General features: G+C 46.8%; 1 protein-coding gene across 1 annotated transcript in view; it reads left to right on the top strand.

Annotated features, from left to right (window-relative positions):
• The first annotated feature begins 537 nt into the window (after positions 1-537).
• Positions 538-24,810, top strand: part of LOC122929567 (protein kinase C delta type-like) — a 67,104-nt gene continuing 42,831 nt past the window's right edge. Inside the window, exons 1-2 of the mRNA XM_044283190.1 lie at positions 538-675; positions 18,193-18,350. The gene's annotated coding sequence lies outside the window, so the exon portion shown is untranslated. The remainder of the gene's footprint in view (positions 676-18,192; positions 18,351-24,810) is intronic.

Genomic DNA, 24,810 nt, shown 5'->3' with positions numbered 1-24,810 from the left:
TATTTTTTTGATGGACAACGGTTCGCGGACCCATTCAATTCAATGGGTCCGTGAAAAAACACGGAGGCACACAAGATTGTCATCCGCGTCCGTGATCCGTGTCCATTTTTTTCCTATCATTTTCAAGGCAATCTTGACTTAGATTTTTTTTTTCACTTTTCTTGTCTGGTGATCCTCCAAAAATCAAGGAAGACACACAGGAAAAAAAACGGACACGGTTCATGGAACAACGAAACCCTGTTTTGCGGACTGTGAAAATACTGTCGTGTGCATGAGGCCTTAGAAAGGAGAAATTATTATTCCCACTACCGTATCATTTTCATCAACAGAGACACACAATATCACAATTGCGCTATCAGGTCATTGAGAGTGTTCCATTACCTCGCTGCGGTGGTAATAGAAATAAATTGTTGCTGAAAAGAGAGGCATATTCGATCCATTGATTGCAAGGGATGGAACCAAAAGGTTTAAACCAAGAATATAATGTGTGTGGTTTTATTTGACATGATGTCTAAAATTTTGTCCCTTTTTTTCACAGCGGAATTGATTTTCCGGAAATTATCTATATAAAATTTCGGACGATTCACTGGCTACCTTACACGCTGCATCACTTCAGCTATGGGAGGAGCTAATGATGTGATGTCAGTTCCTTTGTATCCACTTGTTCTATATAAGGTACAATGGTAGGAAGTATGTAAATAGTCTGATGAAAGCACTTATGTGCTGAAACCCGTCACTATGCTGTAATATGTGACAGAATAAATTCAGCATCCAATATATCAACAGTGCGAGTGCCGGTCTTTCCTTTATATATAGCCATTAATAACTGACACACTGGGGCTATTTTGCATCTATGTGTACATTTATTTTCTGGCTGTGTATCTGTTTGTAATGGTAGTTTTGCGTCCATTTTGCTCCTTTAAAAAATGGCCATAGTTCATTGCCCTTTTATAATAAACGCTATCCATGCAGTACCCTTGTTAAACCTAATATCCCCCATAGTGCCTCCTGGACATTAAATGGCCCCCTTACTGTAACCTAGTATGATAAATGCTCCTCATAGTGGACTTGGTATATAATTGGTATATAATGCCCCAATTAGTGGCCCCCATTATGTATAATGCCCCTCTTAGTGGACGTCAGTATAGTTAATGTCCCTCTTAGTGACCTCCAATATAGTTGATACTCCTCTTAGTGGCTCCCAGTATAGCTAATGCTCCTTAGTGGACCCAAGTATATTGCCAAACAAAAATAAATCTCCCCCTACCAATAGCACGCACCAGAACACTTGCTCCTCACTGGAGGCAGCAGGACCTGCATGATCATGTGACATCATCACGCTGAGAGGGGAGGTCCTGTTGCCTCAAGTTATGAGCAAGTTTGCAAGTGGATGAGGTGAGTATTTTTTCTTTTTAACCCCTAAAAGACCCTGTTTTCACAGTTTACTTGTTCTTATATTTTGATGGCTGCTGTTGACTGGCTGTTAAAAATGGCCATATGAATAGCCCCATAGACCTTAACTGGTTCTAAAAATGGCTGTGTGATGGCCATGGTTATGTGAATGAGCCCTTACACATGCTGTCATTTCTATGCTACTACTCTTCTTGAACAAAATGTTTTGGAAAAGCTACTCAGTGAAAGGAGTCAAAATCCAACTTGTTGGAAAGTCAGATCTTGACTCATAGGGAGCCACTTCCAATAGGTGGCACTGGTGAGATGGTTATCTTTCTTGGGAGATACCCCTTTGCATATTTGTTTCCCATGGAGCATTGTCAATAAGTCTCTATACCCTAGAGCAGGGATGGCCAACCTGCGGCTCTCCAGCTGTTGCAAAACTACAATTCCCACCATGCCCTGTCGTAGGCCGATAGCTGTAGGCAGTCTTTGCATGCTGGGAGTTGTAGTTTTGCAACAGCTGGAGAGCCACAGGTTGGCCATTCCTTCCCTAGAGTACTTCCAATAAGTCTCCATACAGGTCTGGTCTCTTCAAGGATATTCAGCACCCTGTCTGAGGGCCCATCAACCCAACCGTATATTTCTATCCGCATCCCCCGTTCAGCAATTTCGTGGATCAGATGTGGACCCATTCATTTCAATGGAGCCTCAAAAGATGCGGAAAGCACACTGTGTCCTGTCTGCATCCATATGTCCGTTCCGTGGCCACACAAAAAATATAGACGATGTCCTATTCCTGCCCGTATTTGCAGACAGAATAGGCATTTCTATCATGGAGAAGGATTTTCAGTTCTGCAAAATGCAGAAGGCACATAGCCGGTATCTATGTTTTGATCCCTAAGCTGTATCCAAGGCATCACACTGAACCAGCCAGAATCCTACTCCATATTGACAAAGTACAAGCACCCCAAAACAGCTGTCTACCGATGGATATCTGGCTATCTGGCTAATGTTCCCTTGTCAAATCTCAAGGCTTGTTGGAAAGTCAATATACACCTACAGTGTTGTTAATGAACAAGCAAACAACAAAATGCCCAAAGTAATGGAAAATATAGTTCATTGTATTATAATAAATATATACTATATCATAATGTACATAAAAATAAAGATAACAGGGAAAGAGCCAGCAGAAAGGCACATGCCGTAATCCACTGGCCTATACCGCTATCACCCACCAAAAGATGTAAAACATGTCAGGCATACAGGTTGTACATACATAAATAATCCAGTCGCTGAAATCGATATCAATAATAATAATATGGCTCAATAAAGAACATTCAATTATCATCTAAATAAATAACAGTCCCAGAGGGGACACAGCTCTAAAGTGAAATCTATCACTCAGTTAGAGTGATAGAGATGATGAAAACAATAGCCAGAGACTCAGCAGAGGCTAAGTATAATGAGAGCAATAGCCAGAGACAGAGACTCAGCAGAGGCTAAGTATAATGAGAGCAATAGCCAGAGACAGAGACTCAGCAGAGGCTAAGTATAATGAGAGCAATAGCCAGAGACAGAGACTCAGCAGAGGCTAAGTATAAAGACAAGAGAGAGGATTAAAGGGACACTGACAGGGCCAATAAGCATATTGAGGTATATATATGGCACTACAGGTCTTATAATGGGTATTACAATCATATAAGTATCCCCCCTGTCCACATTATACATACAGTAAACTTTAAGTTTTATAACCTGCTCCAACGGTCTTCAATCTGCCCAAGGGGCGGCGTTTCACCTCTCTTGCGCCCGGCCAGCCTCCCCCAACTGCCGCTTTGAAGCGCCGCCCAGCTCATGAATATTCATTTTGCTGGGCGGCTTCTGCGGTCCCCGCTCTGAAGCGCAGCGCTGAACAGTGCCCTGCGCATGCGCCGGATCTTGTGAAGTCGGGGACAGTAAGCGCCGCCCAGCGAAGTGAATATTGATGAGCTGGGCGGTGCTTACTGTACAGGACTTCACAAGATCCGGCGCATGCGCCGGGCACTGTTAAGCGAAGCGCTTCAGAGCGGGGACCGCAGAAGCCGCCCAGCAAACTGAATATTCATGAGCTGGGCGGCGCTTCAAAGCGGCAGTTGGGAAGGCTGGCTGGGCGCAAGAGAGGTGAAACGCCGCCCCTTGGGCAGATTGAAGACCGTTGGAGCAGGTTATAAAACTTAAAGTTTACTGTATGTATAATGTGGACAGGGGGGATACTTATATGATTGTAATACCATTATAAGACCTGAAGTGCCATATATATACCTCAATATGCTTATTGGCCCTGTCAGTGTCCCTTTAATCCCTCGAAAAATATCAGTGCAAAACCCTCTAGTTAGAGGGTAAACTGAGCCAAATAAAAAATCATAATCAAAAGCAATGTATACCACAAGACTAGAGTTGAGCGAACACCTGGATGTTCGGGTTCGAGAAGTTCGGCCGAACATCCCGGAAATGTTCGGGTTCGGGATCCGAACCCGATCCGAACTTCGTCCCGAACCCGAACCCCATTGAAGTCAATGGGGACCCGAACTTTTCGGCACTAAAAAGGCTGTAAAACAGCCCAGGAAAGAGCTAGAGGGCTGCAAAAGGCAGCAACATGTAGGTAAATCCCCTGCAAACAAATGTGGATAGGGAAATGAATTAAAATAAAAATTAAATAAATAAAAATTAACCAAAATCAATTGGAGAGAGGTTCCATAGCAGAGAATCTGGCTTCCCGTCACCCACCACTGGAACAGTCCATTCTCAGATATTTAGGCCCCGGCACCCAGGCAGAGGAGAGAGGTCCCGTAACAGAGAATCTGTCTTCATGTCAGCAGAGAATTAGTCTGCATGTCATAGCAGAGAATGAGGCTTCACGTCAGCCACCACTGCAACAGTCCATTGGCATATATTTAGGCCCAGCACACACACAGGCAGAGGAGAGAGGTCCCGTAACAGAGAATCTGGCTTCATGTCAGCAGAGAATCAGTCTGCATGTCATAGCAGAGAATCAGGCTTCACGTCAGCCACCACTGCAACAGTCCATTGTCATAAATTTAGGCCCAGCACCCAGGCAGAGGAGAGAGGTCCCGTAACAGAGAATCTGGCTTCATGTCAGCAGAGAATCAGTCTTCATATCATAGCAGAGAATCAGGCTTCACGTCACCCACCACTGTAAGAGTCAATTTTCATAAATTTAGGCCCAGAACCCAGGCAGAGGAGAAAGGTCCCGTAACAGACAATCTGGCTTCATGTCAGCAGAGAATCAGTCTTCATATCATAGCAGAGAATCAGGCTTCACGTCACCCACCACTGTAAGAGTCAATTTTCATAAATTTAGGCCCAGAACCCAGGCAGAGGAGAAAGGTCCCGTAACAGACAATCTGGCTTCATGTCAGCAGAGAATCAGTCTTCATATCATAGCAGAGAATCAGGCTTCACGTCACCCACCACTGTAAGAGTCAATTTTCATAAATTTAGGCCCAGAACCCAGGCAGAGGAGAAAGGTCCCGTAACAGACAATCTGGCTTCATGTCAGCAGAGAATCAGTCTTCATATCATAGCAGAGAATCAGGCTTCACGTCACCCACCACTGTAAGAGTCAATTTTCATAAATTTAGGCCCAGAACCCAGGCAGAGGAGAAAGGTCCCGTAACAGACAATCTGGCTTCATGTCAGCAGAGAATCAGTCTTCATATCATAGCAGAGAATCAGGCTTCACGTCACCCACCACTGTAAGAGTCAATTTTCATAAATTTAGGCCCAGAACCCAGGCAGAGGAGAAAGGTCCCGTAACAGACAATCTGGCTTCATGTCAGCAGAGAATCAGTCTTCATATCATAGCAGAGAATCAGGCTTCACGTCACCCACCACTGTAAGAGTCAATTTTCATAAATTTAGGCCCAGAACCCAGGCAGAGGAGAAAGGTCCCGTAACAGACAATCTGGCTTCATGTCAGCAGAGAATCAGTCTTCATATCATAGCAGAGAATCAGGCTTCACGTCACCCACCACTGTAAGAGTCAATTTTCATAAATTTAGGCCCAGAACCCAGGCAGAGGAGAAAGGTCCCGTAACAGACAATCTGGCTTCATGTCAGCAGAGAATCAGTCTTCATATCATAGCAGAGAATCAGGCTTCACGTCACCCACCACTGTAAGAGTCAATTTTCATAAATTTAGGCCCAGAACCCAGGTAGAGGAGAAAGGTCCCGTAACAGACAATCTGGCTTCATGACAGCAGAGAATCAGTCTGCATGTCATAGCAGAGAATCAGGCTTCACGTCAGCCACCACTGCAACAGTCCATTGTCATAAATTTAGGCCCAGCACCCAGGCAGAGGAGAGAGGTCCCGTAACAGAGGATCTGGCTTCATGTCAGCAGAGAATCAGTCTGCATGTCATAGCAGAGAATGAGGCTTCACGTCAGCCACCACTGCAACAGTCCATTGGCATATATTTAGGCCCAGCACACACACAGGCAGAGGAGAGAGGTCCCGTAACAGACAATCTGGCTTCATGTCAGCAGAGAATTAGTCTGCATGTCATAGCAGAGAATGAGGCTTCACGTCACCCACCACTGCAACAGTCCATTGGCATATATTCAGGCCCAGCACCCAGGCAGAGGAGAGAGGTCCCGTAACAGAGGATCTGGCTTCATGTCAGCAGAGAATCAGTCTGCATGTCATAGCAGAGAATGAGGCTTCACGTCAGCCACCACTGCAACAGTCCATTGTCATAAATTTAGGCCCAGCACCCAGGCAGAGGAGAGAGGTCCCGTAAAAGAGGATCTGGCTTCATGTCAGCAGAGAATCAGTCTGCATGTCATAGCAGAGAATCAGGCTTCACGTCAGCCACCACTGCAACAGTCCATTGTCATAAATTTAGGCCCAGCACCCAGGCAGAGGAGAGAGGTCCCGTAACAGAGGATCTGGCTTCATGTCAGCAGAGAATCAGTCTGCATGTCATAGCAGAGAATCAGGCTTCACGTCAGCCACCACTGCAACAGTCCATTGTCATAAATTTAGGCCCAGCACCCAGGCAGAGGAGAGAGGTCCCGTAACAGAGGATCTGGCTTCATGTCAGCAGAGAATCAGTCTGCATGTCATAGCAGAGAATCAGGCTTCACGTCAGCCACCACTGCAACAGTCCATTGTCATAAATTTAGGCCCAGCACCCAGGCAGAGGAGAGAGGTCCCGTAACAGACAATCTGGCTTCATGTCAGCAGAGAATTAGTCTGCATGTCATAGCAGAGAATCAGGCTTCATGTCAGCCACCACTGCAACAGTCCATTGGCATATATTTAGGCCTAGCACACAGGCAGAGGAGAGGTTCATTCAACTTTGGGTAGCATCGCAATATAATGGTAAAATGAAAATAAAAATAGGATTGAATGAGGAAGTGCCCTGGAGTCCAATAATATATGGTTATGGGGAGGTAGTTAATGTCTAATCTGGACAAGGGACGGACAGGTCCTGTGGGATCCATGCCTGGTTCATTTTTATGAACGTCAGCTTGTCCACATTGGCTGTAGACAGGCGGCTGCGTTTGTCTGTAATGACGCCCCCTGCCGTGCTGAATACACGTTCAGACAAAACGCTGGCTGCCGGGCAGGCCAGCACCTCCAAGGCATAAAAGGCTAGCTCTGGCCACGTGGACAATTTAGAGACCCAGAAGTTGAATGGGGCCGAACCATCAGTCAGTACGTGGAGGGGTGTGCACACGTACTGTTCCACCATGTTAGTGAAATGTTGCCTCCTGCTAACACGTTGCGTATCAGGTGGTGGTGCAGTTAGCTGTGGCGTGTTGACAAAAGTTTTCCACATCTCTGCCATGCTAACCCTGCCCTCAGAGGAGCTGGCCGTGACACAGCTGCCTTGGCGACCTCTTGCTCCTCCTCTGCCTTGGCCTTGGGCTTCCACTTGTTCCCCTGTGACATTTGGGAATGCTCTCAGTAGCGCGTCTACCAACGTGCGCTTGTACTCGCGCATCTTCCTATCACGCTCCAGTGCAGGAAGTAAGGTGGGCACATTGTCTTTGTAGCGTGGATCCAGCAGGGTGGCAACCCAGTAGCCCGCACAGGTTAAAATGTGGGCAACTCTGCTGTCGTTGCGCAGGCACTGCAGCATGTAGTCGCTCATGTGTGCCAGGCTGCCCAGGGGTAAGGACAAGCTGTCCTCTGTGGGAGGCGTATCGTCATCGTCCTGCCTTTCCCCCCAGCCACGCACCAGTGATGGACCCGAGCTGCGTTGGGTGCCACCCCGCTGTGACCATGCTTCATCCTCATCCTCCTCCACCTCCTCCTCATCCTCGTCCTCCTCGTCCTCCAGTAGTGGGCCCTGGCTGGCCACATTTGTACCTGGCCTCTGCTGTTGCAAAAAACCTCCCTCTGAGTCACTTCGAAGAGACTGGCCTGAAAGTGCTAAAAATGACCCCTCTTCCTCATCCTCCTCCTCCTCCTCCTGGGCCACCTCCTGTTCCATCATCGCCCTAAGTGTTTTCTCAAGGAGACATAGAAGTGGTATTGTAACGCTGATAACGGTGTCATCGCCACTGGCCATGTTGGTGGAGTACTCGAAACAGCGCAACAGGGCACACAGGTCTCGCATGGAGGCCCAGTCATTGGTGGTGAAGTGGTGCTGTTCTGTAGTGCGACTGACCCGTGCGTGCTGCAGCTGAAACTCCACTATGGCCTGCTGCTGCTCGCACAGTCTGTCCAGCATGTGCAAGGTGGAGTTCCACCTGGTGGGCACGTCGCATATGAGGCGGTGAGCGGGAAGGCCGAAGTTACGCTGTAGCGCAGACAGGCGAGCAGCGGCAGGATGTGAACGCCGGAAGCGCGAACAGACGGCCCGCACTTTATGCAGCAGCTCTGACATGTCGGGGTAGTTGTGAATGAACTTCTGCACCACCAAATTCAGCACATGCGCCAAGCAAGGGATGTGCGTCAAATTGGCTAGTCCCAGAGCTGCAACGAGATTTCGCCCATTATCACACACCACCAGGCCGGGCTTGAGGCTCACCGGCAGCAACCACTCGTCGGTCTGTTGTTCAATACCCCGCCACAACTCCTGTGCGGTGTGGGGCCTGTCCCCCAAACATATGAGTTTCAGAATGGCCTGCTGACGTTTATCCCGGGCTGTGCTGAAGTTGGTGGTGAAGGTGTGTGGCTGACTGGATGAGCAGGTGGAAGAAGAGGAGGAGGAAGCCGAGAAGGAGGAGGTGGCAACAGGAGGCAAAGAATGTTGCCCTGCGATCCTTGGCGGCGGCAGGACGTGCGCCAAACAGCTCTCCGCCTGGGGCCCAGCTGCCACTACATTTACCCAGTGTGCAGTTAGGGAGATATAGCGTCCCTGGCCGTGCTTACTGGTCCACGTATCTGTGGTTAGGTGGACCTTGCTACAGATGGCGTTGCGCAGTGCACACTTGATTTTATCGGATACTTGGTTGTGCAGGGAAGGCACGGCTCTCTTGGAGAAGTAGTGCCGGCTGGGAACAACATACTGTGGGACAGCAAGCGACATGAGCTGTTTGAAGCTGTCTGTGTCCACCAGCCTAAATGACAGCATTTCATAGGCCAGTAGTTTAGAAATGCTGGCATTCAGGGCCAGGGATCGAGGGTGGCTAGGTGGGAATTTACGCTTTCTATCAAATGTTTGTGAGATGGAGAGCTGAACGCTGGCGTGTGACATGGTTGAGACGCTTGGTGACGGAGGTGGTGGTGGTGGTGTTGGTGGTACATCCCCTGTTTGCTGGGCGGCAGGTGCCAACGTTCCTCCAGAGGCGGAGGAAGAGGCCGAGGCGGCAGCAGCAGAATAGGCCGAGGCGGCAGCAGCAGAAGAGGTAGCAGGGGGAGCCTGAGTGACTTCCTTGGTTTTAAGGTGTTTACTCCACTGCAGTTCATGCTTTGCATGCAGGTGCCTGGTCATGCAGGTTGTGCTCAGGTTCAGAACGTTAATGCCTCGCTTCAGGCTCTGATGGCACAGCGTGCAAACCACTCGGGTCTTGTCGTCAGCACATTGTTTGAAGAAGTGCCATGCCAGGGAACTCCTTGAAGCTGCCTTTGGGGTGCTCGGTCCCAGATGGCGGCGGTCAGTAGCAGGCGGAGTCTCTTGGCGGCGGGTGTTCTGCTTTTGCCCACTGCTCCCTCTTTTGCTACGCTGTTGGCTCGGTCTCACCACTGCCTCTTCCTCCGAACTGTGAAAGTCAGTGGCACGACCTTCATTCCATGTGGGGTCTAGGACCTCATCGTCCCCTGCATCGTCTTCCACCCAGTCTTGATCCCTGACCTCCTGTTCAGTCTGCACACTGCAGAAAGACGCAGCAGTTGGCACCTGTGTTTCGTCATCATCAGAGACATGCTGAGGTGGTATTCCCATGTCCTCATCATCAGGAAACATAAGTGGTTGTGCGTCAGTGCATTCTATGTCTTTCACCGCTGGGGAAGGGCTAGGTGGATGCACTTGGGAAACCCTGCCAGCGGAGTCTTCAAACAGCATAAGAGACTGCTGCATAACTTGAGGCTGAGACAGTTTCCCTGGTATGCATGGGGGTGATGTGACAGACTGATGGGGTTGGTTTTCAGGCGCCATCTGTGCGCTTTCTGCAGAAGACTGGGTGGGAGATAATGTGAACGTGCTGGATCCACTGTCGGCCACCCAATTGACTAATGCCTGTACCTGCTCAGGCCTTACCATCCTTAGAACGGCATTGGGCCCCACCATATATCGCTGTAAATTCTGGCGGCTACTGGGACCTGAGGTAGTTGGTACACTAGGACGTGTGGATGTGGCAGAACGGCCACGTCCTCTCCCAGCACCAGAGGGTCCACTAACACCACCACGACCATGTCCACGTCCGCGTCCCTTACTAGATGTTTTCCTCATTGTTATGGTTCACCACAACAACAAAAATATTATTTGGCCCAATGTATTGTATTCAAATTCAGCGGGATATAAATTTGAGGCCTAGTATTTAGGCGCTGGGTGACCGGTATGGATTTAGTGACAGAATTAGACTTGGAAATGCACAGAAGCGTGTGTGTGAAGTTATTCTGAATGACCCAATGTGCACCTTGAATATTATATACCCTTTTTGGGATAGATTTCAAATAGCTCTGATATAGCAGGAACCACTAAATTATGAAATTGCTAAATTGGGAATTGTACTTCAACCCAGAACAAAAAATGTGCTTTGACGGGCACTAAATAACTTTCCCAGCTACAACAGGACAGCGGTAACGAGAGATTTAGAGGGATTTAAATTTGAGGCCTAGTATTTAGGCGCTGGGTCACCGGTATGGATTTAGTGACAGAATTAGACTTGGAAATGCACAGAAGCGTGTGTGTGAAGTTATTCTGAATGACCCTATGTGCACCTTCAATATTATATACCCTTTTAGGGATAGATTTCAAATAGCTCTGATATAGCAGAAACCACTAAATTATGAAATTGCTAAATTGGGAATTGTACTTCAACCCAGAACAAAAAATGTGCTTTGACGGACACTAAATATCTTGCCCAGCAACAACAGTACAGCGGTGGGTAACGAGAGATTTAGAGGGATTTAAATTTGAGGCCTAGTATTTAGGCGCTGGGTCACCGGTATGGATTTAGTGACAGAATTAGACTTGGAAATGCACAGAAGCGTGTGTGTGAAGTTATTCTGAATGACCCAATGTGCACCTTGAATATTATATACCCTTTTTGGGATAGATTTCAAATAGCTCTGATATAGCAGGAACCACTAAATTATGAAATTGCTAAATTGGGAATTGTACTTCAACCCAGAACAAAAAATGTGCTTTGACGGGCACTAAATAACTTTCCCAGCTACAACAGGACAGCGGTAACGAGAGATTTAGAGGGATTTAAATTTGAGGCCTAGTATTTAGGCGCTGGGTCACCGGTATGGATTTAGTGACAGAATTAGACTTGGAAATGCACAGAAGCGTGTGTGTGAAGTTATTCTGAATGACCCTATGTGCACCTTCAATATTATATACCCTTTTAGGGATAGATTTCAAATAGCTCTGATATAGCAGAAACCACTAAATTATGAAATTGCTAAATTGGGAATTGTACTTCAACCCAGAACAAAAAATGTGCTTTGACGGACACTAAATATCTTGCCCAGCAACAACAGTACAGCGGTGGGTAACGAGAGATTTAGAGGGATTTAAATTTGAGGCCTAGTATTTAGGCGCTGGGTCACCGGTATGGATTTAGTGACAGAATTAGACTTGGAAATGCACAGAAGCGTGTGTGTGAAGTTATTCTGAATGACCCAATGTGCACCTTCAATATTATATACCCTTTTAGGCAGGGGTCAAGTCCTGGGAAAAAAAGTGTGGGAACTCACCCAAGATCCACTGCAACCCCCCCCCCTCCAAAAAATAAAAAAGCACAGAAAATCTAGCATGCTGTAATTTGTGTCGCTGCGGACTAAAAAATAAATTAAAAAAATAGCACTTTTAGAAAAGTTTGTCCTGGGATTCGATCTCATGACCTCTACACAGCAGAAGCAAGGCATATGCCCTCACAGCTATGAAAGCTGTCTAGCTTGCTACTTAAAAAAAAATATATATAAGACTTCTACTGTAGGTAACTTTGCCCACTGTGTATGGATGTAGCAGAGCTGGGTGTGTTGGGGCAGCTGTCATGTGTATGGTTGTACACTAGGTATCAGTACACAAGGTATCAGTAGAAGTATCAGAAAAAGAAAAAAAAACACTTTTAGTTTGTCCTGGGATTCGAACTCATGACCTCTACACATTACAGGCAAGGCATTTACCCTCACAGCCATAAAAGCTGTTGAGGTAGTTGCTTAAAAAAAAACAACTAAGACTTCTACTTATACCTAGTGTACTGATACCTAGTGTACAACCATACACATGACAGCTGCCCCAACACACCCAGCTCTGCTACATCCATACACAGTGGGCAGCTGTCATGTGTATGGTTGTACACTTGGTATCAGTAAACTAGGTATCAGTAGAAGTCTTATAAAAAAAAAAAAACACTTTTAGAAAAGTTTGTCCTGGGATTCGAACTCATGACCTCTACACATTACAGGCAAGGCATTTACCCTCACAGCCATAAAAGCTGTTGAGGTAGTTGCTTAAAAAAAAAAAACTAAGACTTCTACTTATACCTAGTGTACTGATACCTAGTGTACAACCATACACATGACAGCTGCCCCAACACACCCAGCCCTGCTACATCCATACACAGTGGGCAGCTGTCATGTGTATGGTTGTACACTTGGTATCAGTAAACGAGGTATCAGTAGAAGTCTTATAAAAAAAAAAAAACACTTTTAGAAAAGTTTGTCCTGGGATTCGAACTCATGACCTCTACACATCAGAGGCAAGGCATTTACCCTCACAGCCATAAAAGCTGTCAAGGTAGCTGTTTAAAAAAAAAAAAATAAGACTTCTACTTATACCTAGTGTACTGATACCTAGTGTACAACTATACACATGACAGCTGCCCCAACACACCCAGCTCTGCTACATCCATACACAGTGGGCAGCTGTCATGTGTATGGTTGTACACTAGATATCAGTACACTAGGTATAATTAGAAGTCTTATATTTTTTTTTTTAAGCATTTACCTAGACGGCTTTCATGGCTGTGAGGGTAAATGCCTTCCTCTGATGTGTAGAGGTCGTGAGTTCGAATCCCAGGACAAACTTTTCTAAAAGACATTCTAAATTATCTCGTAGTGAAGGAGATGATGTCATTAGGGGGCGGGGCGCCATGAGAGGAGTCGCAGGCAGCGGCACCGCACAGACAGCTTCCTCTCAACTGAAGCCGCCCCTCCTCCCTTAACCTGCCCTGCACAGTGCGCTCCGTCTCCCCCTGTGAATCTGATTCAACCGTGTTCTCCTGGCTTGAGGCTGAAAGGGAACGGCGTTCCTGCCATGAAAAAAGTGCAGGAACGCCGTTCCCATGCGTTCCCCCTCCACTCGACCCCTGCTTTTAGGGATAGATTTCAAATAGCTCTGATATAGCAGAAACCACTAAATTATGAAATTGCTAAATTGGGAATTGTACTTCAACCCAGAACAAAAAATGTGCTTTGACGGACACTAAATATCTTGCCCAGCAACAACAGTACAGCGGTAACGAGAGATTTAGAGGGATTTAAATTTGAGGCCTAGTATTTAGGCGCTGGGTGACAGGTATGGGTTTAGTGACAGAATTAGACTTGGAAATGCACAGAAGCGTGTGTGTGAAGTTATTCTGAATGACCCAATGTGCACCTTCAATATTATATACCCTTTTAGGGATAGATTTCAAATAGCTCTGATATAGCAGAAACCACTAAATTATGAAATTGCTAAATTGGGAATTGTACTTCAACCCAGAACAAAAAATGTGCTTTGACGGACACTAAATATCTTGCCCAGCAACAACAGTACAGCGGTAACGAGAGATTTAGAGGGATTTAAATTTGAGGCCTAGTATTTAGGCGCTGGGTGACAGGTATGGGTTTAGTGACAGAATTAGACTTGGAAATACACAGTAGCGGGTGTGTGTGAAGTTATTCTGAATGACCCAATGTGCACCTTCAATATTATATACCCTTTTTGGGATAGATTTCAAATAGCTCTGATATAGCAGGAACCACTAAATTATGAAATTGCTAAATTGGGAATTGTACTTCAACCCAGAACAAAAAATGTGCTTTGACGGACACTAAATATCTTGCCCAGCAACAACAGTACAGCGGTAACGAGAGATTTAGCGGGATATAAATTTGAGGCCTAGTATTTAGGCGCTGGGTCACCGGTATGGATTTAGTGACAGAATTAGACTTGGAAATGCACAGAAGCGTGTGTGTGAAGTTATTCTGAATGACCCTATGTGCACCTTCAATATTATATACCCTTTTAGGGATAGATTTCAAATAGCTCTGATATAGCAGAAACCACTAAATTATGAAATTGCTAAATTGGGAATTGTACTTCAACCCAGAACAAAAAATGTGCTTTGACGGACACTAAATATCTTGCCCAGCAACAACAGTACAGCGGTGGGTAACGAGAGATTTAGAGGGATTTAAATTTGAGGCCTAGTATTTAGGCGCTGGGTCACCGGTATGGATTTAGTGACAGAATTAGACTTGGAAATGCACAGAAGCGTGTGTGTGAAGTTATTCTGAATGACCCTATGTGCACCTTCAATATTATATACCCTTTTAGGGATAGATTTCAAATAGCTCTGATATAGCAGAAACCACTAAATTATGAAATTGCTAAATTGGGAATTGTACTTCAACCCAGAACAAAAAATGTGCTTTGACGGACACTAAATATCTTGCCCAGCAACAACAGTACAGCGGTGGGTAACGAGAGATTTAGAGGGATTTAAATTTGAGGCCTAGTATTTAGGCGCTGGGTCACCGGTATGGATTTAGTGACAGAATTAGACTTGGAAATGCACAGAAGCGTGTGTGTGAAGTTATTCTGAATGACCCTATGTGCACCTTCAATATTATATACCCTTTTAGGGATAGATTTCAAATAGCTCTGATATAGCAGAAACCACTAAATTATGAAATTGCTAAATTGGGAATTGTACTTCAACCCAGAACAAAAAATGTGCTTTGACGGACACTAAATATCTTGCCCAGCAACAACAGTACAGCGGTGGGTAACGAGAGATTTAGAGGGATTTAAATTTGAGGCCTAGTATTTAGGCGCTGGGTCACCGGTATGGATTTAGTGATAGAATTAGACTTGGAAATGCACAGAAGCGTGTGTGTGAAGTTATTCTGAATGACCCAATGTGCACCTTCAATATTATATACCCTTTTAGGGATAGATTTCAAATAGCTCTGATATAGCAGAAACCACTAAATTATGAAATTGCTAAATTGGGAATTGTACTTCAACCCAGAACAAAAAATGTGCTTTGACGGACACTAAATATCTTGCCCAGCAACAACAGTACAGCGGTAACGAGAGATTTAGAGGGATTTAAATTTGAGGCCTAGTATTTAGGCGCTGGGTGACAGGTATGGGTTTAGTGACAGAATTAGACTTGGAAATACACAGTAGCGGGTGTGTGTGAAGTTATTCTGAATGACCCAATGTGCACCTTCAATATTATATACCCTTTTTGGGATAGATTTCAAATAGCTCTGATATAGCAGGAACCACTAAATTATGAAATTGCTAAATTGGGAATTGTACTTCAACCCAGAACAAAAAATGTGCTTTGACGGACACTAAATATCTTGCCCAGCAACAACAGTACAGCGGTAACGAGAGATTTAGAGGGATTTAAATTTGAGGCCTAGTATTTAGGCGCTGGGTGACAGGTATGGGTTTAGTGACAGAATTAGACTTGGAAATACACAGTAGCGGGTGTGTGTGAAGTTATTCTGAATGACCCAATGTGCACCTTCAATATTATATACCCTTTTTGGGATAGATTTCAAATAGCTCTGATATAGCAGGAACCACTAAATTATGAAATTGCTAAATTGGGAATTGTATTTCAACCCAGAACAAGAAATGTGCTTGAACGGACACTAAATAACTCGCCCAGCTACAGCACTAGGGACAGATTTAGCTGGATATAAATTTGAGGCCTAGTATTTAGGCGCTGGGTGACCGGTATGGATTTAGTGACAGAATTAGACTGGGATATGGCCAAAAAATAAACAGACTATTGCTGGTTAAATGCACTTGGTGTGACAGCTTCACCCTGATGTAGGCTTTAGCCAAAAAACAACCACACCATTGAGGGTTAAATGCACTTGGTCGCAGCTTGTGCTGGCGCACCACAAGACACAAAATGGCCGCCGATCACCCCAGAAAAATGAGACTGACAAACGGTCTGTGCAGCCTAAAAACAGTGAGCAATTGAGGATCAGCAGCTCAATGATCCACAGCTGCAGATCGATCAGTTAATCAAGTCCTTTGGAGGAGTTAATCTGCCTAATCTCGCCCTACTGTCGCAGCCGCAACCTCTCCCTACGCTAATCAGAGCAGAGTGACGGGCGGCGCTATGTGACTCCAGCTTAAATAGAGGCTGGGTCACATGGTGCTCTGGCCAATCACAGCCATGCCAATAGTAGGCATGGCTGTGATGGCCTCTTGGGGCAAGTAGTATGACGCTTGTTGATTGGCTGCTTTGCAGCCTTTCAAAAAGCGCCAAGAAAGCGTCACAAAAGCGCCAAGAAAGCGACGAACACCGAACCCGAACCCGGACTTTTACGAAAATGTCCGGGTTCGGGTCCGTGTCACGGACACCCCAAAATTCGGTACGAACCCGAACTATACAGTTCGAGTTCGCTCATCCCTACACAAGACATGATGGGGGTGAAAACAGCAGCACAGATCAGGACAGGAACCTCGACGCACGTTTCGCCTCAGCTTCGTCCGGAGGTAAGTAACATGTAGCCATAAGCCCCTATTTATATCTCCCATAAATGCCAGGTGCATGTGATGTCAATAGAAATCAAACAGCTGATGCCTAATATCGGAGCGCTTCATACCTGGTGATGCACGCCGAGCCAACAATGGCGACGCCGCACTCGTCAGGAGGAGGGGTGGAACGCAAGCCATGCGTTCCAGCCGGCCTCCCAAGGAAACGTAGTGGCGTCCCCACGTGACTCGGCGCACAGCGCACCACCACAGAGCGCTGCATCAGCTGATCTGGTAACCAAGATGCCCAGGTAAATAATTATGTCTGGCGCATCAGCCCCAAAAATAAGGAGTCCGACATATGGGAGATATGAACCATGCAAACCATATGGGAGATATGAACCATGCAAACTAAAATAAAAATATATATATATGAGCATAAATATGAATATAAACATGATCATATGATCAAATTGTCTGAACAGCACTTCAAAGCCCTCTTGAAGAAGATCAGAAACAGAGGAGACAGATAATGGAAGGGAGCACCACATCCCATAATGAGTAACAAAAGAGTGACTCAAAATTGCCCACAATGTAATGTGCAAAGTAGAGAAGAGCGAATCGATTTGTTTCATCAGTGGGACTTCTTCACCTCTGGGAGGTGCTGCCCCCGCAGGTGAGGAAACACCCACTTGCCGCTAGATTGACATGTAGCCTGACCCTGATGCAGCTCCAAAGCAAAAGGAGACCTCCTGCCCTTGCTCTGCTAATTGGAGCAACAGCACAGACAGGAAATTGTCAGGGCCGGGCTAAATGTCCAGCCCTTTCATTTTAGCGGTATGTGGATTCCTCTTCACCCGGGGGGACAGCTCCTCAAGGTGAAGAAGTCCTACTGACACGGGCGTAGCTATAGGGGGTGCAGAGGTAGCAGTCGCTACCGGGCCCAGGAGCCTGATGGGGCCCAAAGACTCTTGTGCTGCATAAGAAGACACACAAAGCACTGAGGGAAGGGGGGCCCAAGCCTAACTCTTGCACCAGGGCCCATGAGCCTTTAGCTACGCCCCTGCCTACTGATGACATGAATTGACACATTAGAATCAATTCACTTATCTCTAGTACAAAGACTGAAATGAAATGAACATGGGCATTGCTAAGCACTTAGATCTGGGTCCTGTGCCCTGGATGTTAGGAGCATTGCCCCGAACCTTCAAAAAATAATGATGAAACTTTATTGCAACTTCATGCTTCTAACCTCCAGAGGGCGCTGCCACATTCCAAGCTCTGCCTGCACAGCCCTCTGGGATCTCAGAAGGTAATCCCCTCCCCCATCTTGCTCCTGTGTCACATTAGCACAGCCATAATGGTCTAACTCGTCTCTCTTTTTTAATCCTGGGTGACAAGTCCAGCACATCCTGGGACTCTCCCTTTAACCTTCTCCTCACTAGCAAATGGATAGAAAGCAGGCAGGAGAAGAGCATTCAGGAGACGCCTCCCAGGAACGTCAGTGAAGTCTCCAGCCCCAAGCACTGAGAGGATTGTGTCCGACAGCAACCTGTAAGGTGAGCTCAGAATATATCTAAATATGTGCGCAGGTACAGTGTTAGTATGAGCATATGTAAGAGCATGTACACTATATACAGTATGTGTATGGTATATGTGTGTACAGCTTGCCTATGTGTGTATAGTATGTGTTTGAGTATATGACGTGTGTTTTATAAATGTATATACAGGGTGGCCCATGAGTCACAAAAAATGTTGAAAGTGGTCCACATTCACGTCTGTGCATCTTTGGGCACTTTCAGCATCTCAGTAAGGCCTCATGCACACGACCTTTTTTTTAAGGTCCGCAAAAACTGGGTCCGTAGGTCCGTGATCCGTGACCGTTTTTTCGTCCGTGGGTCTTCCTTGATTTTCGGAGGATCCACGGACATGAAAAAAAAAGTCGTTTTGGAGTCTGCCTGTGCGTGCGGAGCCAAACGGATCCGTCCTGAATTACAATGCAAGTCAATGGGGACGGATCCGTTTGACGTTGACACAATATGGTGCAATTGCAAACGGATCCGTCCCCCATTGACTTTCAATGTAAAGTTAGGAGTCCCTTTTATACCATCGGATCGGAGTTTTCTCCAATCCGATGGTATATTTTAACTTGAAGCGTCCCCATCACCATGGGAACGCCTCTATGTTAGAATATACCATCGGATTTGAGTTAGAGCGTGAAACTCTGATCCGACAGTATATTCTAACACAGAGGCGTTCCCATGGTGATGGGGACGCTTCAAGTTAGAATATAATAAAAGAACTGTGTACATGACTGCCCCCTGCTGCCTGGCAGGTGCTGCCAGGCAGCAGGGGGCAGACCCCCCTCCCCCCTGTAGTTAACTCATTGGTGGCCAGTGCGGCCGCCCCCCCCCTCCCTCTCCTGTAGTTAACTCATTGGTGGCCAGTGCGGCCGCCCCCCCCCCCCTCCCTCCCCTGTAGTTAACTCATTGGTGGCCAGTGCGGCCGGGCCCCCCCCCTCCCTCCCCTGTAGTTAACTCATTGGTGGCCAGTGTGGCCGGCCCCCCCTCCCTCCTCTGTAGTTAACTCATTGGTGGCCAGTGGCCCCCCCCCCCTCCCTATTAAACTCTCCCCCCCATCATTGGTGGCAGCGGAGAGTCCCAGTTTAATCGCTGGGGCTCCGATCGGTAACCATGGCAACCAGGACGCTACTGCAGTCCCGGTTGCCATGGTTACTTAGCAATTTGTAGAAGCATTATACTTACCTGCGAGCTGCGATGTCTGTGACCGGCTGGGAGCTCCTCCTACTGGTAAGTGACAGATCATTAAGCAATGCGCCGCACAGACCTGTCACTTACCAGTAGGAGGAGCTCCCGGCCGGACACAGACATCGCAGCTCGCAGGTAAGTATAATGTTTCTACAAATTGCTAAGTAACCATGGCAACCGGGACTGCAGTAGCATCATGGTTGCCATGGTTACCGATCGGAGCCCCAGCGATTAAACTGGGACTGTGATCAGTACTCTCTGCTGCCACCAATGATAGGGGGGGAGATTTTAATTAGGAGGGGGAGGGAGTCCCAGGCAACAGGGGGCAGTCATGTACACAGTTCATTTAGTATATTCTAACCTGAAGCGTCCCCATCACCATGGGAACGCCTCTGTGTTAGAATATACTGTCGGATCTGAGTTTTCACGAAGTGTAAACTCAGCTCTGAAAAAGCTTTTATGCAGACGGATCTTCGGATCCGTCTGTATGAAAGTAACCTACGGCCACGGATCACAGACACGGATGCCAATCTTGTGTGCATCCGTGTTTTTTCACGGACCCATTGACTTGAATGGGTCCGTGAACCGTTGTCCGTCCAAAAAATAGGTTTTTTGACGGACAGGATACACGGATCACGAGGCGGATGACAAACGGTGCATTTTACGAGTTTTCAACGGACCCATTGAAAGTCAATGGGTCCGCAAAAAAAAACAGAAAACGGCACAACGGCCTACGATGCACACAACGGTCGTAGTATACCCACCTTACTTGTGGGTATAAAAAAAAAACACAACAATCCACTTCATTCATCTTGTCATACTATCGTTGGAAGCGGGCTACTTTTTCATGAGTCACCCTGTATAATATATATGTATATTTATATGTATATATATTTGGATCTACCATAAAACAAATAGAAGGTTTCTTTTGGCTGTGAATGACTATGTTATGGGACACAAAATATCTTTATTATTAATATGTAGCAAAAATTCTGCCCGCAATATTATTCACCATTCATCTATGGATGGTCCCTTGGACGATAGAAGGTACTTGGGGACTAGAATTTGTTTTCTTGTGTATTTTGTCCTTGTATGCGGTAAATAATGAATACAATTTATTAAAAATACCACATTTGGTGCTGGCATAGAGAAGGTAGGTCCTAAATATACAACGCTGCACAGGGCACTATATATTCTAAGGCCTGCCCTGCCTGACACAGAACAGTGTGGGGTGTGCAGTGTCTACTACATGCTAAACATGGGAACTTTAAACTTCTGTAGATGTCATGTCAATGTATTGCTGTGTAAACTGTAAATTACTATTCTCCCCTAGGTGGTGCTGGCACCACATATATATATATATATATATATATATATATACACTCACCTAAAAAATTATTAGGAACACCTGTTCTATTTCTCATTAATGCGATTATCTAGTCAACCAATCACATGGCAGTTGCTTCAATGCATGTAGGGTTGTGGTCCTGGTCAAGACAATCTCCTGAACTCCAAACTGAATGTCAGAATGGGAAAGAAAAGTTATGTAAGCAATTTTGAGCGTGGCATGGTTGTTGGTGCCAGACGGGTCGGTCTGAGTATTTCACAATCTGCTCAGTTACTGGGATTTTCACGCACAACCATTTCTAGGGTTTACAAAGAATGGTGTGAAAATGGAAAAACATCCAGTATGCGGCAGTCCTGTGGGTACCACTCATCTCCACTACAAATAGGAAAAAGAGGCTACAATTTTCACGAGCTCACCAAAATTGGACTGTTGAAGACTGGAAAAATGTTGCCTGGTCTGATGAGTCTCGATTTCTGTTGAGACATTCAAATGGTAGAGTCTGAATTTGGCGTAAACAGAATGAGAACATGTATCCATCATGCCTTGTTACCACTGTGCAGGCTGGTGGTGGTGTAGTGGTGTGGGGGATGTTTTCTGGGCACACTTTAGACCCCTTAGTGCCAATTGGCCATCGTTTAAATGCCACGGGCTACCTGAGAATTGTTTCTGACCATGTCCATCCCTTCATGACCACCATGTACCCATCCTCTGATGGCTACTTCCAGCAGGATAATGCACCATGTCACAAAGCTCGATTCATTTCAAATTGGTTTCTTGAACATGACAATGAGTTCACTGTGCTAAAATGGCCCCCACAGTCACCAGATCTCAACCCAATAGAGCATCTTTGGGATGTGGTGGAACGGGAGCTTCGTGCCCTGGATGTGCATCCCTCAAATCTCCATCAACTGCAAGATGCTATCCTATCAATATGGGCCAACATTTCTAAAGAATGCTATCAGCACCTTGTTGAATCAATGCCACGTAGAATTAAGGCAGTTCTGAAGGCAAAAGGGGGTCCAACACCGTATTAGTATGGTGTTCCTAATAATTCTTTAGGTGAGTGTACATATATATATATATATATATATATATATATATATGAAGGTGTGCCTATGCAGTAGAGAACAGGAGAACAGAAGGGAGGAAGTTAGCTAAGGAGAAGGTAGGAAGTTAATGGAGGTGTGGAACAGCACAAGTTCAGGATGTAGCTGCCACTTTAGTGTGGGCAAATTTCTTACAGCTACCTAGCACAGACCAGTGAGTCAATGTATGGATATAGAGCAAGTCTAGTGGAGATAGGAGCAGAATTGGCTAAAAGCACTTGGACGACTAGACGCAAAGTTGTCTATTACCACATACCTCTATGGACATTGTCGACCAGAGTTTAGGAAAGCATCCTGTACAAATAATGGAGCAGAGTTTTTACCTGCCATTTGGGAGACCGCCCTGGGGATTGCTAATCACAAGTAAGAAGTTATTATATCCAGTACCTGATTACTAGAGTGTGGACCCAGCCTCCAAGGCACTTAAAAACCCATTCCACCAAGGACACCTCGACCACCATCTGGCAGGAGTCCCTGGACAACAGAGAGTGCCCCGAAGGAACTGGTGCTGTCCTTCCCTTCATTGCACGCCGGCAGGGCCGTTTGAAGGAATTTGGGGGCCCCAAGCAAAATAGACATGGAGGCCCCCCCTCCACACCTTACGCACGCAAAGCCTACAGGAACCCAGTCACAGTATTTATTAACCCCTTTCAGTCCCCTCTTCAATGCAGTTATTTATTCCCCCCTTCGCTCCTCGGAAGCTGTCTTCTACTTCCTTTCCCGTTGTGCCTGAAGTGACTGGCGCGAATCTGCAGGGGAACGCTGCGTGTGACGTCAGTACGCTGAGCGCTCTGCGCTTTTGACAATGATCCGGATCATGTGACATAGACTGTGAGTGATTTAAAGTGCCCCTCACCACGTAGTCGCCAATAACCGCAAAAAAGGAGGACTTCTGGGCGTCCGTCCTGGTCTTGAGCCGGACGGAGGACCAGGAGCAGGGGCGTAGCTATAGGCTCATGGGCCCTGGTGCAAGAGTTCAATTTGGGCCCCCCTACCCTCAATACCATTTCCTAACACCACCAGACCCCTGCACACCCACCATGTTCAAGCTAAACTAAGGGCTCTTTCACATCTGCGTTCTTGTCTTCCGGCATAGAGTTCCGTCGTCGGGGCTCTATGCCGGAAGAATCCTGATCAGTTTTATCCTAATGCATTCTGAATGGAGTGAAATCCGTTCAGGATGCATCAGGATGTCTTCAGTTCCGGACCGGAACGTTTTTTGGCCGGAGATAATACCGCAGCATGCTGCGCTTTTTGCTCTGGCCAAAAATCCTGAAGACTTGCCGCAAGACCGGATCCGGAATGAATGCCCATTGAAAGGCATTGATCCGGATCAGGCCTTAAGCTAAACGTCGTTTCGGCGCATTGCCGGATCCGACGTTTAGCTTTTTCTCAATGGTTACCATGGCTGCCGGGACGCTAAAGTCCTGGCAGCCATGGTAAAGTGTAGTAGGGAGCGGGGGAGCAGCATACTTACCGTCCGTGCGGCTCCCGGGGCGCTCCAGAGTGACGTCAGGACGCCCCAGGCACATGGATCACATGGCACGTCATCCATGCGCATGGGGCGCTCTGACGTCATTCTGGAACGCCCCGGGAGCCGCGCGGACTGTAAGTATACCGCTCCCCCGCTCCCCGCTCCTACTATGACAACCAGGACTGGGTGCCATAGTAACACTGAAAGCATTTTGAAGACGGATCCATCTTCAAATTCAGTTCACTTGCGTTTTTCCGGATCCGGCGTGTAATTCTGGCAAGTGGAGTACACGCCGGATCCGGACAACGCAAGTGTGAAAGAGGCCTAACAGGATTGTGCTCCACACCCAGTTTATCACGCCGCCAGTTAATACATCCCTGATGTATTAACTGACCAATAACATGGAGATCCCAGTGCCAGCTGCCTTGCTGGTGGACGATTGGCATATACTTCTGCTGTGACCCACAGCAGAAGTATATGCCAATCGTCCACCAGCAAGGCAGCTGGCACTGGGATCTCCATGTTATTGGTCAGTTAATACATCAGGGACCCCCTGGCATGGGGCCTGGGCATAGCTATGTGCAAACTGGGTGATCCATAGGCAGGACTGAGTGGCTGCCCTCATCCACCAGCCCGTCCCTAATGCCAGTCAATGCCCCCTTAGGAAATCTCTCATTAGATGTGAGAGCAGCAGCGATTGATCAGCCAGGATTAATGTGCACAGTGGGAGGCCTCCCTTAGGCAAGTGACAAACTGCCCCCCTCATTCTTATGCAAGTGACAAACCCAGCTCTGCTACATATACAATGAGCAACTACAACAAATGTAATGCCAAACTGCAGTTCCTCTATGTGATGCCTTGGATAGCTTCCACTGGACCCACAGGCTGTGGGTCCAGTGGAAGCTATCCAAGGCATCACAATCACATAGAGGAACTGCAGTTTGGCATTACATTTGTTCTAGTTGCTCATTGTAGATGTAGCAGAGCTGGGTTTGTAATTTGCCTCAGATTGAGGAGGGGGAAGGGGGGGCTGTTTGTCACTTGCCTAAGGCCAGGGTAAGGGGGGCCTCCCACCCAGGCTGTGCACATTAATCCTGGCTGATCGATCGCTTCTGGCCTGCTGCTGTGCTGCCTGCAGTCACATCTGATGAGAGTACTGACTGAGATTTGTTTCCTAAAGGAGCGGGTATTGACTGGCCTGGTCTGAGGCTGCTGGGCTTAGTTATCACTGACTATGTCACCGCCACCGGCGCTCCCACCAGAGGCGGGTTAGGGCCCCCGGACCGGACTCACTCACTCAGGGACAATCACAGTTCACAGACA

This window comes from Bufo gargarizans, chromosome 2 (genome assembly GCF_014858855.1).
Source record: "Bufo gargarizans isolate SCDJY-AF-19 chromosome 2, ASM1485885v1, whole genome shotgun sequence".
Taxonomy (NCBI): domain Eukaryota; kingdom Metazoa; phylum Chordata; class Amphibia; order Anura; family Bufonidae; genus Bufo; species Bufo gargarizans.
Note: the sequence above shows the minus strand (reverse complement) of the source record. Positions and strands in the feature narration are given on the sequence as shown.